Source organism: Monodelphis domestica, chromosome 6, assembly GCF_027887165.1.
Source record: "Monodelphis domestica isolate mMonDom1 chromosome 6, mMonDom1.pri, whole genome shotgun sequence".
NCBI lineage: Eukaryota > Metazoa > Chordata > Mammalia > Didelphimorphia > Didelphidae > Monodelphis > Monodelphis domestica.
The window spans coordinates 287,610,632-287,624,067 of record NC_077232.1 but is presented as its reverse complement, the minus strand read 5'-3'; positions in this window follow the sequence as shown (position 1 = coordinate 287,624,067).

Sequence of the window (13,436 nt, the reverse complement as noted above, 5' to 3'; positions counted from 1 at the left end):
TCATCCAGCAAAGTATATACCTCAGTACCCTCCTTAATAACATTCTTTTATACCCCAATACTACCAAGGTTAGATTATCACCTCCCACGTACTGTGCTTTGCAAATTAACTAAGACAAAGTAAATTTATTTACTTATGTCAAACTAGAGAAACTGAGTCAGGAAAAATCCAATAAGCATTTTATTTAGGTCAATCAAATGACTTGAGAGCCGGCACCATGTATGTACTGGGAAGAAGAAGGCATATCAGCCTTGAATTACATAGGGCTTATAAAGGAAAAAACCACTAAGGTATGCAGGGTGATGAAAATCTTTTTGTCATAAATGGCACAGATATAGGGAAAATACACTGGGTGCAGTAACATAACATTTTCTTGGAAAGGGACACAGCTAGATACAAGGGGAAAGTGCACAGCAAAAGGCTAGGGGAGAAAGTATCCTGATCCACCAGTATATTCTGAGTGAATTAAAACTATGAGGGGCCTTAATATTAAGGGTGCAAAAAAATCAGCTTCCCAGCTTTCCCCTTATATAACCAGCCTTACCACATGTTAAATCTTTGTGGTAGAAAGAGTATCCTAATCCTTGTTCCCCTAAACAATGGGCTAGTATTTTTTTTCTTAAAAAGTATTGAAACTTGGGAGCAACTACGTCACTCAGTGGATTGAGATCCAGGCCTAAAGTAGGTCCTAGGTTCAAATCTGGTCTCAGATTCTTACTAACTATGTGATCCTGGACAAGTTACTTAATCCCCACTGCCTAGCCCTTATTGCTCTTCTCTCTTGGAAGCAATATACAATATTGATTCTTTTTTATTTATTTATTTAATTTAGAATATTTTTCCATGGTTACATGTTTCATGTTCTTTCCCTCCTCTTCCCCCTCCTCCCTCTCATAGCCCACATGCAATTCAACTGGGTTTTACAAGTATCATTGATCAAGACCTATTTCCATATTATCAATATTTGCAATAGGGTGATCATTTAGAGTCTACGTCCCCGATCATATCCCCATTGACCCATGTGATCAAGAAAATGTTTTTCTTCTGCGTTTCTTCTCCCACCTTTCTCTGGATGTGGATAGCATCTTTCTCATAAGTCCCTGGTTCTCTTCCTTTCACTGCATCAGTTCCTGGAGGTCATTCCACTTCATATGGAATTCCTCCAGTTTCTTATTCCTTTGAGCACAATAGTGTTCCATCACCAACATGTACCACAATTTGTTCAGCTATTCCCCAATTGAAGGGCATCCCTTCATTTTCCAATTTTTTGCTACCACGAAGAGCACCACAGCTATGAATATTTTTGTACACATTGCAATGTTGATTCTAAGATGGAAGATAAGTTATTTTTTTTAAGTATTGAAACTATAAGAAATGATGAATAGGTTGTGTTCAGAAAAAAATTGAAAAGACAACATGAACTGCTGCAAAGTGAAGTCAGGAGAACATTATTTAAAGGAGCAGAAATATCGTATGATGCTCAAGTGAAGGACTAAACTATTATCAGCAAAGCAAGTTTCCAGGGTATCCACAAGGGACTCATAATGAAAAATGCTCTCCACAGTCAAAGAAGGAATTGGAGTCTAATTGCAGATCAAAGCAAGCTATCTTTCACTTAATTTCCTTCATGGTTTTCTAAATTGTATGTATAATATGCATCTTCTATCACAACATGAACAATATGGAAATAATGTATTTCATGAAAGCACTGATATAACCTATGTCAGATTATTTACCACCTAGGAGAGGAGGGGTTGGGGAGAAGGAAGGGAGGGAGAAAATCTGAATCCTAAAATGTCAGAAAACAATTGTCAAAAATTATTTCTATATGTAACTGAAATAAATTAATAAATAACTTTTTTTTTAAATATTAAAACTATTCTCAAGATTCAGATGGCTTATGTTGTTTACATCTCTTTCTGATTGCTCTAGTACAAAACAAAGGTACTTCATTTAACTAAATGACTGTTCTCAATGCTTATCCTTATTTAATTTCCTTCTCCTGCTATGACCAAGTAAATCTCTTTTTAACTTCAGAATACCAACTAGTATTCCATTTTCTTCCTATATTGTGTACTGCCAGAAAAATTACCTAAGTCAGGCTCAGTCTGGAACAAGGGCTAGATAATAACAGATTTGGGAATCATTTTCAAAATTGTGATAACTAGTACTTGTCCTGAGAGATTTAAGATAGTTATGAGATCATTAAAAGAAAGAGAAGAGAGTCCAGAACAGATTCCTAGGATATAGATATAAGAAAAAGTCCTTTGTCCATAGAGGAAGGAAGAAAGGGAAATGTATTCATACAAGGTTAGATCACAGTGAGCTTGTTAAAGTAGAACATGGGCATTGTGAAGGAAAGTAAGCACAGACACATGGTCTTCATGCATTATGTTGGTGCTTTTGTTGATGCCTCTAGAGATGGTAGTTGCTTACTGGGAGGCACTCTCCATCCCTGGAAGATTAGAAAGCAGGATTCCTGTGTCCATTCATCAAGCACAGAACCATGTGAGTTTGCTCTGTGACCTTAAAAACTATATCTTGAAGAGAAATAGAGTTAACTATTTTTAGGACCACCAGCTGGCCAGTAACTTAAGTTTTGAACTATATACCTTTATAACACAGTATATGATACATACCTCCCCCGCAAAAAAGTTCCTTCTTCTAAATCTAATCTTGATTTTAGCACATAAGATTTCAGAATTTATGTTTTAGTAATTAGTTGGGTTTTTTAATTTGTTGGTTTTCTAGTATTTTTAGTTCCATGCCTAATTCATTAATATATTTCTCTTTTTTTTTTTTGGTCACTTTTGGTATGTTGTCAGTTTCTTTAATGAAACTTTATATTTTCTCTATTTGTTTCTTGACCCATTAATTTTAGGATCAAGATTTTTAGTCTCCAATTTAGTCTTTTTTCTTTTTCTTTTTTTTTAAACCCTTACCTTCCATCTTGGAATCAATACTGTGTATTGGTTCCAAGGCAGAAGAGTGGTAAGGGTAGGCAATGGAGGTTAAGTGACTTGCCCAGGGTCACACAGCTGGGAAGTGTCTGAGGCCAGATTTGAACCTAGGACCTCCCATCTCTAGGCCTGGCTCTCAATCCACTGAGCTACCCAGCTGCCCCTTAGTCTTTTTTCAAAGACCATGTTTTCATTGAATATAAATTGTATTGTGCCATGGTCAGTAAAGAATGGACTTAATAGTTCTGCTCTTCTGTATTCATGTGAGTTTTCATGGTAATTTTTAACAGCGCCATGCATAGCTCAGAGTAAACATACTCCTTTCTGTTCCCCTTTTGTAATCACAATACATCTCCATAAATATCCATCAATCACTGTAAATCACCATAAATAAGAATGATATTGGAGTATTCTCAACACTAGGGATCAATGTTAGATGCAAATTGTTCCACTATTTCTCTTATCTTATACTCACTAGTCCCTGATCACATGCCCTTTCTTTTTATTTCTCCCTTCACACTCCTCCATCCAAAAATGCAATATGCATATGACTAATCTCTCCCTGACTTCACCATCCTTCTTAATCCTCTTTTTCTCTATCTCTACCTGACTGCCAAATAGGTTTAATGTATTTTTAATCAAAATTCACATCTGTGTGTGTGGGGGGGGTGTACATTCAGTCTTTCTTTGGTTCATATGAAAGTGAGTTCAATATGTAGCCCACTTTCCCTTTTTCTATTTTATATAGTCTTCTTTGGATGCACTCATATTATATATTACATTACATCATGTTTATCCTTTCTGCTGACATTGCCACCATCCTGGTAAAGACCCTTTTATAACTTCGAGCATAAAATTTTGTGATTGCTTTCTGGTTGGACTCCCTGTATCAAATTTCTCCCCACTCCAGTCCATCCTCTCCTCAGCTATCAAAAAGGTCTTCCTAAAGTAGTAGTTTGACTACATCACTCTTTCTTATTCAATAAACTATAATGACTCCCTATTGCCTCCCATATAACATATAACATCCCATTTGGCTTTAAAAGCACTTCATAACCTGACCCCTTCTTACCTTTTTAATCTTCTCACAACTTACTTCCCTCCATGTAGAGTACCACAATCCAGGGACTCTGACTTCCTTACTGTTCTTTAAAAATAATATGCCATTTCCTGACAGCAATCCTCCGCAAGGACTTTCTCAGTCTTCCTTAATATAAGTACCTTTCTCCTCTTCATTATCTCAAATTTATCTCATGTGTGTGTGTGTGTGTGTGTGTGTAATATACACATCTTGTTTATACATTGCTGTTTGCACATAAGAGATTGTGAGATCCTTGAGGGTAGAGGCTATCCCAACCCTTAGAACAGTGCCTGGCTGGTTATTGGTTGATTGTCGTCCTTTGTACTTGAAGAGTACCGAAATTACATGACTTTGTTGAGGTCAGTGCACAATGTGCCCAACAGTGGCTGATCAGATCAATATTAGCTTGGAAAGCTCTGCCAGAGGACCAGCAAAAATAAGCCTGTATGATTATTTAGGATGGAAATTTCTCTAGATTTGAGCATCTCATGTTTCTTTTGAGCTTCTGGAATTCTGCTTTGCTCAGAGAACATAGCATCTTATTTGATATGGGCACACCATGCCGGAAGGTCCTATGCCAGTGTCTCCTGTGTCTTACAATTGGTACCAAAGTTCTTCAGAGAGACTGTGAAGATAGAATTAATTCTCCCCTTGTCTATTTTTAGCTAAACAAAGTAAGAACTTTAAAGTACCCCTACTTGACACTAAGTAAGAGAGTTTGTAAGCTCACACTTGCAAAGGTCACTAGCTTCCCCCCCTCCCCACCTTGGGCAGTAGTAGGAAAATTGAAAGACTGCAATTGGTTCCCATAAATTGGGGAAGTGATGGGAAGTGATGTCGAGAAAACTGCTTTTAAAAAGCCTGCTTGAGGATTCAGGCATTCTCTCTGCTTTGGTCAGCCAGACTGGAGGAGGAGACTCTTTCCTTGGATCCTGCATAGGCTTGTGCTGGTGAGTGGAGAGATTCCTTCCTTGGTTCTTTGGTGGGACACTCCCTTCAGTTTGAGTTCTGGTGAGATTATTGGCGGTTTTAGCCTCCTGTGCCCTGAAGGTTCTCAGCTAATTCTACAGCATCTCTTGGTTCTCTTCTGGTGAGATTTACTTTTGGATTCACATTTGTGGTCTGGAGACATTAGGATTAAACTTAGAGTATTTGTAGATAGTACTTTCTGTCTCTTTATCTACATTTTTCCACTTTCACTTTTTCTACCTCTTTGTAAATAAAGCTGCTGAAAGTCATTTTGACTTAAGCTGTAATATTTTTAAATTGGTGACCACAATATTACTTTAGAATTCTCATATTTAACATAAAACCTAAATTTAAATTCTTACAAGACCCTGATAGCATCCTTGTATCACTTCTTCTAACCTTTGTGTGAGAGCTTCCCCTATGTGAGTTCTCCATCAAACAGTGTTTTAGGCAAACATATATTTGGAATTCAAAGGATGTGGCTAGCCCATTGGAGCTGCTCCCTCTGCAGTAGAGTCTGAATGTTTGGCAGTTCAGCTTGAGAAAGGGCCTCATCACCTGGTACCTCATCTTGCCAGCTGATCTTCAGAATCTTCCTAGACAATTCAAGGGGGAAGAGATCCCTTTTTCTAGCATGGTGCTGGTAGACTGTCCAGATTTTACAGGTATACAACAATGTGGTCAGCCCCGTGGCTCTGTAGCCCTTCAGTGTGGTAGGCAGCCTTATACCTCTTCTGTCTCACATGTTCCTCCTGAGCCTCCCAAACACCAAAGAGCTCTGGCATTGTATGCATCAACTTCACTGTCTCTATACACATCCTGAAAAGTATACTGCCAAGGTAAGTGAATCTATCCACAGCATTGACAATTTCTCTATTTCCTGTAACCAATGGATAGAAGTGTGCTGGCTGGTAGAGAACTGTTTTCTTGGTATACACCAAATGGGATAGCATCCAAATTTCTAAAGGAGAAACTAGTGGAGTTGAAGGAGGAAATAGATAGTAAAACTATTATAGTGGGAGACCTGACTTTACCACTATCAAATTTAGATGAATCAAATAAAAATATAAATAAGGTAAGAGATGTGTATAAATCTTAGAAAAATTAGAGTCAGTAGATATGTGGGGAAAAATAAATAGGGACAAAAAGGAATACACCTTTTCAGCAGCACATGGTACATTCACAAAGACTTACCATGTACTAGGACATAAAAACATGACAAATAAGTGCAAAAAAGCAGAAATAATAAATACAACCTTTTCAGATCATAATGCAATAAAAATAATTAGTAAAGGTACATAGAGAGCAAAAACAAAAATTAATGGAAATTAAGTAATATGGTTCTCCAAAATCAGTTAAAGAGCAAATCAAAGAAACAATAATTTCATTACAGAAAATTACAATGATGAGACATCCTTTCAGAATCTATGGGATGTAGCCAAAAAGTAATCAGGGGAAAATGTATATCCTTGAGTTCAAATATTAACAAATTAGGAAGGGTGTTATATTTAAAATTAATATGTCTACCAGTTATTATTTTTTATAAAGTTTATTAATAATCACTTGAGAGAGAAAAGGTAAATTAGTATAGATTTAAAGTCTTTTCCTTATTCTAATTTCTGATCACATGTAACATATCCTATAGGCATCTCCCCCTCTCTCCCTCACCTGTCTGTCCCAGCCAATAGTCTGTGCCAAAAGTTCCAGGTGGGCTCCCCTACTCATGGATGCAACTCTGGCATGTGAAGAATGTTGATGAACTGGTCAGCAACTCAGAAGGGGGAGGAAATGGAATCCCCTTGACACAAGGGCAGAGGTCAAGGAATTGGGCATACAAATCAAAAATCTTGAGAGGGAACAATTAAAAATCCCCAGATGAAAACTAAATTAGAGATCCTAAAAATGAAGAATTTTATAAAATCAAAAGTGGAAGAACTATTGAGTTAATAAATAAGACTAGAAGCTGGTATTGTGAAAAATAAAATAAAATAGACAAAGTACTGGTCAATCTAATAAAAACAAAAGGAAAGAACCAAATTAACAGTATCATAGGTGAAAAGGAAGACCTCACCTCTAATGAAGAGGAAACTAAGGCAATCATTAAAAAGTATTTTGCCCAATTATATGGCAATAAATATAGCAATCTAGGTGATATGGATGAATATTTACAAAAATATAAATTGCCTAGATTAACAGAAAAAGAAATGGAATATTTAAATAATCCCATATCAGAAAAAAGAAATTGAACAAGCCATCAAAGAACTCCCTAAGAAAAAACCCCCAGGGTCTGATGGATTCACAAGTGAATTGTATCAAACATTCAAAGAACAACTAATCCTATTATTATACAAACTATTTTACATAAGCAAAAACGGCTTTCTACCAAACGAACATAGATGCAAAAATCTTAAATAGAATATTAACAAAAAGACTCCAGCAAGTGATCAGGAGGGTTACTCATTATGATCAGGTAGAATTTATAACAGGAATGCAAGGATGGTCCAATATTAGGAAAACTATTCACATAATTGACCATATCAACAAGAAAACCAACAAAAATCACATGATTATTTCAATAGATGCAGAAAAAGCCTTTGACAAAATACAATACACATTCCTATTGAAAACACCAGAAAGTATAGGAATAGAAGGGTCTTTCCTAAGAATATTAAACATTATCTATCTAAAACCATCAGCAAACATCACCTGCAATGGGGATAAATTAGAAGCATACCCAGAGACTTCCGGTTAAGATGGCGGCTTAGAGAAAGCTGAAGTTCAGATCTCCGGAAAACCCTTCCCAACCGATCTCAAACTAGAAGCTCCTAAGGCGCCGAAATTCAAAACGATCAACAGCACAGACCCTGGGAACCCTCCTCCTGGACCTGGACCCGGTTCAAAAGGTACGGCTCCCCTTAAAAGCCAGAACCCGAGATCCCTCGGACCTCAGGGGTAGGAGCGCAGAGTCCAAGGCTCCCGGAAGCGGCAGCCGCCCGGGCTCAGAGAGCAGGGTCTGAGGAACAACAACCCTCAGGGTCTTCTACCCAAGTCCCAGTCCGGGTGAAAGTTACTGCCTGGGGCTTCCGCTGCAGAGAGCCGGTAGGTCCGGGTGAAAGTTACTGCCTGGGGCCTCCGCTGCAGAGAGCTGGTCAAAACAACAGCAACCCTCAGGGCGGGCAAGACAGCCTCACGGGCTGGATCCTGCTATCCAAGTCTCAGTGAAAGTCTGTGCTCTCGGAGCTTGGGGAAGCGGCAGCCCATCCCCCCCGCAGGCCGATGAAACAGCCTCACGGCCAGGGATTCTGAAGGCAACTTCCGGAAATCGAGCCAGGGGGAGAGTGTGGCTTCGTGGCCCGACCCTTCCATTCCAGTTCCAGTGAGGCATATTCAGTTTAACCCAGGGAACGCTCATAGAACCAACATCTGCCCAGGACTAAAGCCTCTGATCACCAGACAAAGACAAGAAAAGCCAATCCTCCACGTTCAGAGATGACAAACTCTACAGAAGCACAGAAGCCCCAAAATACCAAGAAAAATAAGAAGAAAGGGGCGACTCTGGACACATTCTATGGAGCCAAAATACAAAATACAGAGCAGATAGAAGAAGATATACAAGAAAATTCTCCAAAATCTTCCAAAGGAAATAGAAACTCTCCACAAACACATGAAGAATTTGAATCAGAAAGGACCAAAAAGATGGAAGCCCTCTGGGAGGAAAAGTGGGAAATGATGCAAAAGAAATTCACGCATCTACAAAACCAGTTTGACCAAACTGTAAAAGAAAACCAGGCTTTAAAGCAAGAACTAATAAAGCAAAGCCAAAACACCAAGAAATTAGAAGAGAACATAAAATATCTCACCGACAAGGTGATAGATCTGGAAAACAGGGGGAGAAGAGAAAATTTAAGAATAATTGGACTCCCAGAAAAGCCAGAAATAAACACCAAACTGGACATGGTGATACAAGATATAATCAAAGAAAATTGCCCAGAGATTCTAGAACAAGGGGGCAATACATCCACTGACAGAGCTCACAGAACACCTTCTACACTAAACCCCCAAAAGACAACTCCCAGGAATGTAATTGCCAAATTCCAAAGCTATCAAACAAAAGAAAAAATCCTACAGGAAGCCAGAAAAAGACAATTTAGATATAAAGGAATGCCAATCAGGGTCACACAAGACCTTGCAAGTTCTACGCTGAATGATCGTAAGGCATGGAACATGATCTTCAGAAAGGCAAGAGAGCTGGGTCTCCAACCAAGAATCAGCTACCCAGCAAAACTGACTATATACTTCCAAGGGAGAGTATGGGCATTCAACAAAATAGAAGACTTCCAACTTTTTGCAAAGAAAAGACCAGAGCTCTGTGGAAAGTTTGATACCGAAAATCAAAGAGCAAGGAATACCTGAAAAGGTAAATATTAAGGAAAGGGGAAAAATGTTATCTTCTTTTACTCAAACTCTCTTCTATAAGGACTACATTTATATCAACCTATGTATACTAATATGTGGGGAAAATGTAATGTATAAATAGGGGGTAAAGAAAGACCAAATAGAATAATGGTTCTCACACAAAGATTCACAGGGGAAGGGGAGGGGAAGAAAACTCCTATAAGAAGGAGAGGAAGAGAGGGGGGGGGGGGGTTACTTAAACCTCAATCTCAGGGAAATCAACTCTGAGAGGGAAAAACATCCAGATCCATTGGGATCTTGAATTCTATCTTACCCAACAAGGGTAAGGAGAAGGGAAAACCAAGGGGGGGAGGGGGAGAGGGAGAACAAAAAGGGAGGGAAAGAGAGGGGGGAGGGGGAGGGAACAAAAAGGGAGGGACTAAAAAGGGAAACATCAAGGGAGGGGACAAGGGGGACTGATTCAAAGTAAATCACTGGACTAAAAGGTAGAGCCGAAGAAGAAAAGGTTAGAATTAGGGAAGGCAATCAAAATGCCAGGGAGTCCACAAATGACAATCATAACTTTGAACGTGAATGGGATGAACTCACCCATAAAACGTAGACGAATAGCTGAATGGATTAGAATTCAAAACCCTACCATATGTTGTCTTCAAGAAACACACATGAGGCGGGTTGACACCCACAAGGTCAGAATTAAAGGATGGAGTAAGACCTTCTGGGCCTCAACTGATAGAAAGAAGGCAGGAGTGGTAATCATGATATCTGACAAAGCCCATGCAAAAATAGACCTGATCAAAAGGGATAGGGAAGGTAATTATATTTTGTTAAAAGGGACTCTAGACAATGAGGAAATATCATTAATCAACATGTATGCACCAAATAATATAGCACCCAAATTTCTAATGGAGAAACTAGGAGAATTGAAGGAAGAAATAGACAATAAAACCATACTAGTGGGAGACTTAAACCAACCATTATCAAATTTAGATAAATCAAATCAAAAAATAAATAAGAAAGAGGTAAAAGAAGTGAATGAAATCTTAGAAAAATTAGAATTAATAGACATATGGAGAAAAATAAATAGGGATAAAAAGGAATACACCTTCTTCTCAGCACCACATGGCACATTCACAAAAATTGACCATACACTAGGTCACAGAAACATAGCACACAAATGCAAAAAAGCAGAAATAATGAATGCAGCCTTCTCAGATCACAAGGCAATAAAAATAATGATTAGTAATGGTACATGGAAAACCAAATCTAAAACCAATTGGAAATTAAACAATATGATACTCCAAAACCGTTTAGTTAAAGAAGAAATCATAGAAACAATTAATAATTTCATCAAGGAAAATGACAATGGCGAAACATCCTTTCAAACCTTTTGGGATGCAGCCAAAGCGGTAATCAGAGGCAAATTCATATCCCTGAAAGCTCATATTAACAAACAAGGGAGAGCAGAGATCAATCAATTGGAAATGCAATTGAAAAAACTCGAAAGCGATCAAATTAAAAACCCCCAGCAGAAAACCAAATTTGAAATCCTAAAAATTAAGGGAGAAATTAATAAAATCGAAAGTGATAGAACTATTGATTTAATACATAAGACAAGAAGCTGGTACTTTGAAAAAACAAACAAAATAGACAAAGTACTGGTCAATCTAATTAAAAAAAGGAAGGAAGAAAAGCAAATTCACAGCATTAAAGATGAAAAGGGGGACAGCACCTCCAATGAGGAGGAAATTAAGGCAATCATTAGAAATTACTTTGCCCAATTATATGGCAATAAATACACCAATTTAGGAGAAATGGATGAATATATACAAAAATACAAACTGCCTAGACTAACAGAAGAGGAAATAGAATTCTTAAATAATCCCATATCAGAAATTGAAATCCATCAAGCCATCAAAGAACTTCCTAAGAAAAAATCCCCAGGGCCTGATGGATTCACCTGTGAATTCTATCAAACATTCAGAGAACAGTTAACCCCAATACTATACAAACTATTTGACATAATAAGCAAAGAGGGAGTTCTACCAAACTCCTTTTACGACACAAACATGGTACTGATTCCAAAACCAGGCAGGTCAAAAACAGAGAAAGAAAACTATAGACCAATCTCCCTAATGAATATAGATGCAAAAATTTTAAATAGGATACTAGCAAAAAGACTCCAGCAAGTGATCAGAAGGATCATTCACCATGATCAAGTAGGATTCATACCAGGGATGCAGGGCTGGTTCAACATTAGGAAAACCATCCACATAATTAACCACATCAACAAGCAAACTAGCAAGAACCACATGATTATCTCAATAGATGCAGAAAAAGCCTTTGACAAAATACAACATCCATTCCTATTAAAAACACTAGAAAGCATAGGAATAGAAGGGTCATTCCTAAAAATAATAAACAGTATATATCTAAAACCAACAGCTAATATCATCTGCAATGGGGATAAACTAGATGCATTCCCAATAAGATCAGGAGTGAAACAAGGATGCCCATTATCACCTCTACTATTTGACATTGTACTAGAAACACTAGCAGTAGCAATTAGAGAAGATAAAGAAATTGAAGGCATCAGAATAGGCAAGGAGGAGACCAAGTTATCACTCTTTGCGGATGACATGATGGTCTACTTAAAGAATCCTAGAGATTCAACCAAAAAGCTAATTGAAATAATCAACAACTTTAGCAAAGTTGCAGGATACAAAATAAACCCACATAAATCATCAGCTTTTCTATATATCTCCAACACAGCTCAGCAGCAAGAACTAGAAAGAGAAATCCCATTCAAAATCACCTTAGACAAAATAAAATACCTAGGAATCTACCTCCCAAGACAAACACAGGAACTATATGAACACAACTACAAAACACTCGCCACACAACTAAAACTAGACTTGAACAATTGGAAAAACATTAACTGCTCATGGATAGGACGAGCCAATATAATAAAAATGACCATCCTACCCAAACTTATTTATCTATTTAGTGCCATACCCATTGAACTACCAAAATACTTCTTCACTGATTTAGAAAAAACCATAACAAAGTTCATTTGGAAGAACAAAAGATCAAGGATATCCAGGGAAATAATGAAAAAAAACACATATGATGGGGGCCTTGCAGTCCCAGACCTCAAACTATATTACAAAGCAGCAGTCATCAAAACAATTTGGTACTGGCTAAGAAACAGAAAGGAAGATCAGTGGAATAGACTGGGGGAAAACGACCTCAGCAAGACAGTATACGATAAACCCAAAGATCCCAGCTTTTGGGACAAAAATCCACTATTCGATAAAAACTGCTGGGAAAATTGGAAGACAGTGTGGGAGAGACTAGGAATAGATCAACACCTCACACCCTACACCAAGATAAATTCAAAATGGGTGAGTGACTTAAACATAAAGAAGGAAACCATAAGTAAATTGGGTAAACACAGAATAGTATACATGTCAGACCTTTGGGAGGGGAAAGGCTTTAAAACCAAGCAAGATATAGAAAGAATCACAAAATGTAAAATAAATAATTTTGACTACATCAAACTAAAAAGCTTTTGTACAAACAAAACCAATATAACTAAAATCAGAAGGGAAACAACAAATTGGGAAAAAATCTTCATAGAAACCTCTGACAAAGGTTTAATTACTCATATTTATAATGAGCTAAATCAATTGTACAAAAAATCAGGCCATTCTCCAATTGATAAATGGGCAAGGGAAATGGATGGGCAGTTCTCAGATAAAGAAATCAAGACTATTAACAAGCACATGAAGAAGTGTTCTACATCTCTTATAGTCAGAGAGATGCAAATCAAAACAACTCTGAGGTGTCACCTCACACCTAGCAGATTGGCTAACATAACAGCAAAGGAAAGTAATGAATGCTGGAGGGGATGTGGCAAAGTAGGGACATTAATTCATTGCTGGTGGAGTTGTGAACTGATCCAACCATTCTGGAGGGCAATTTGGAACTATGCCCAAAGGGCGACAAAAGAA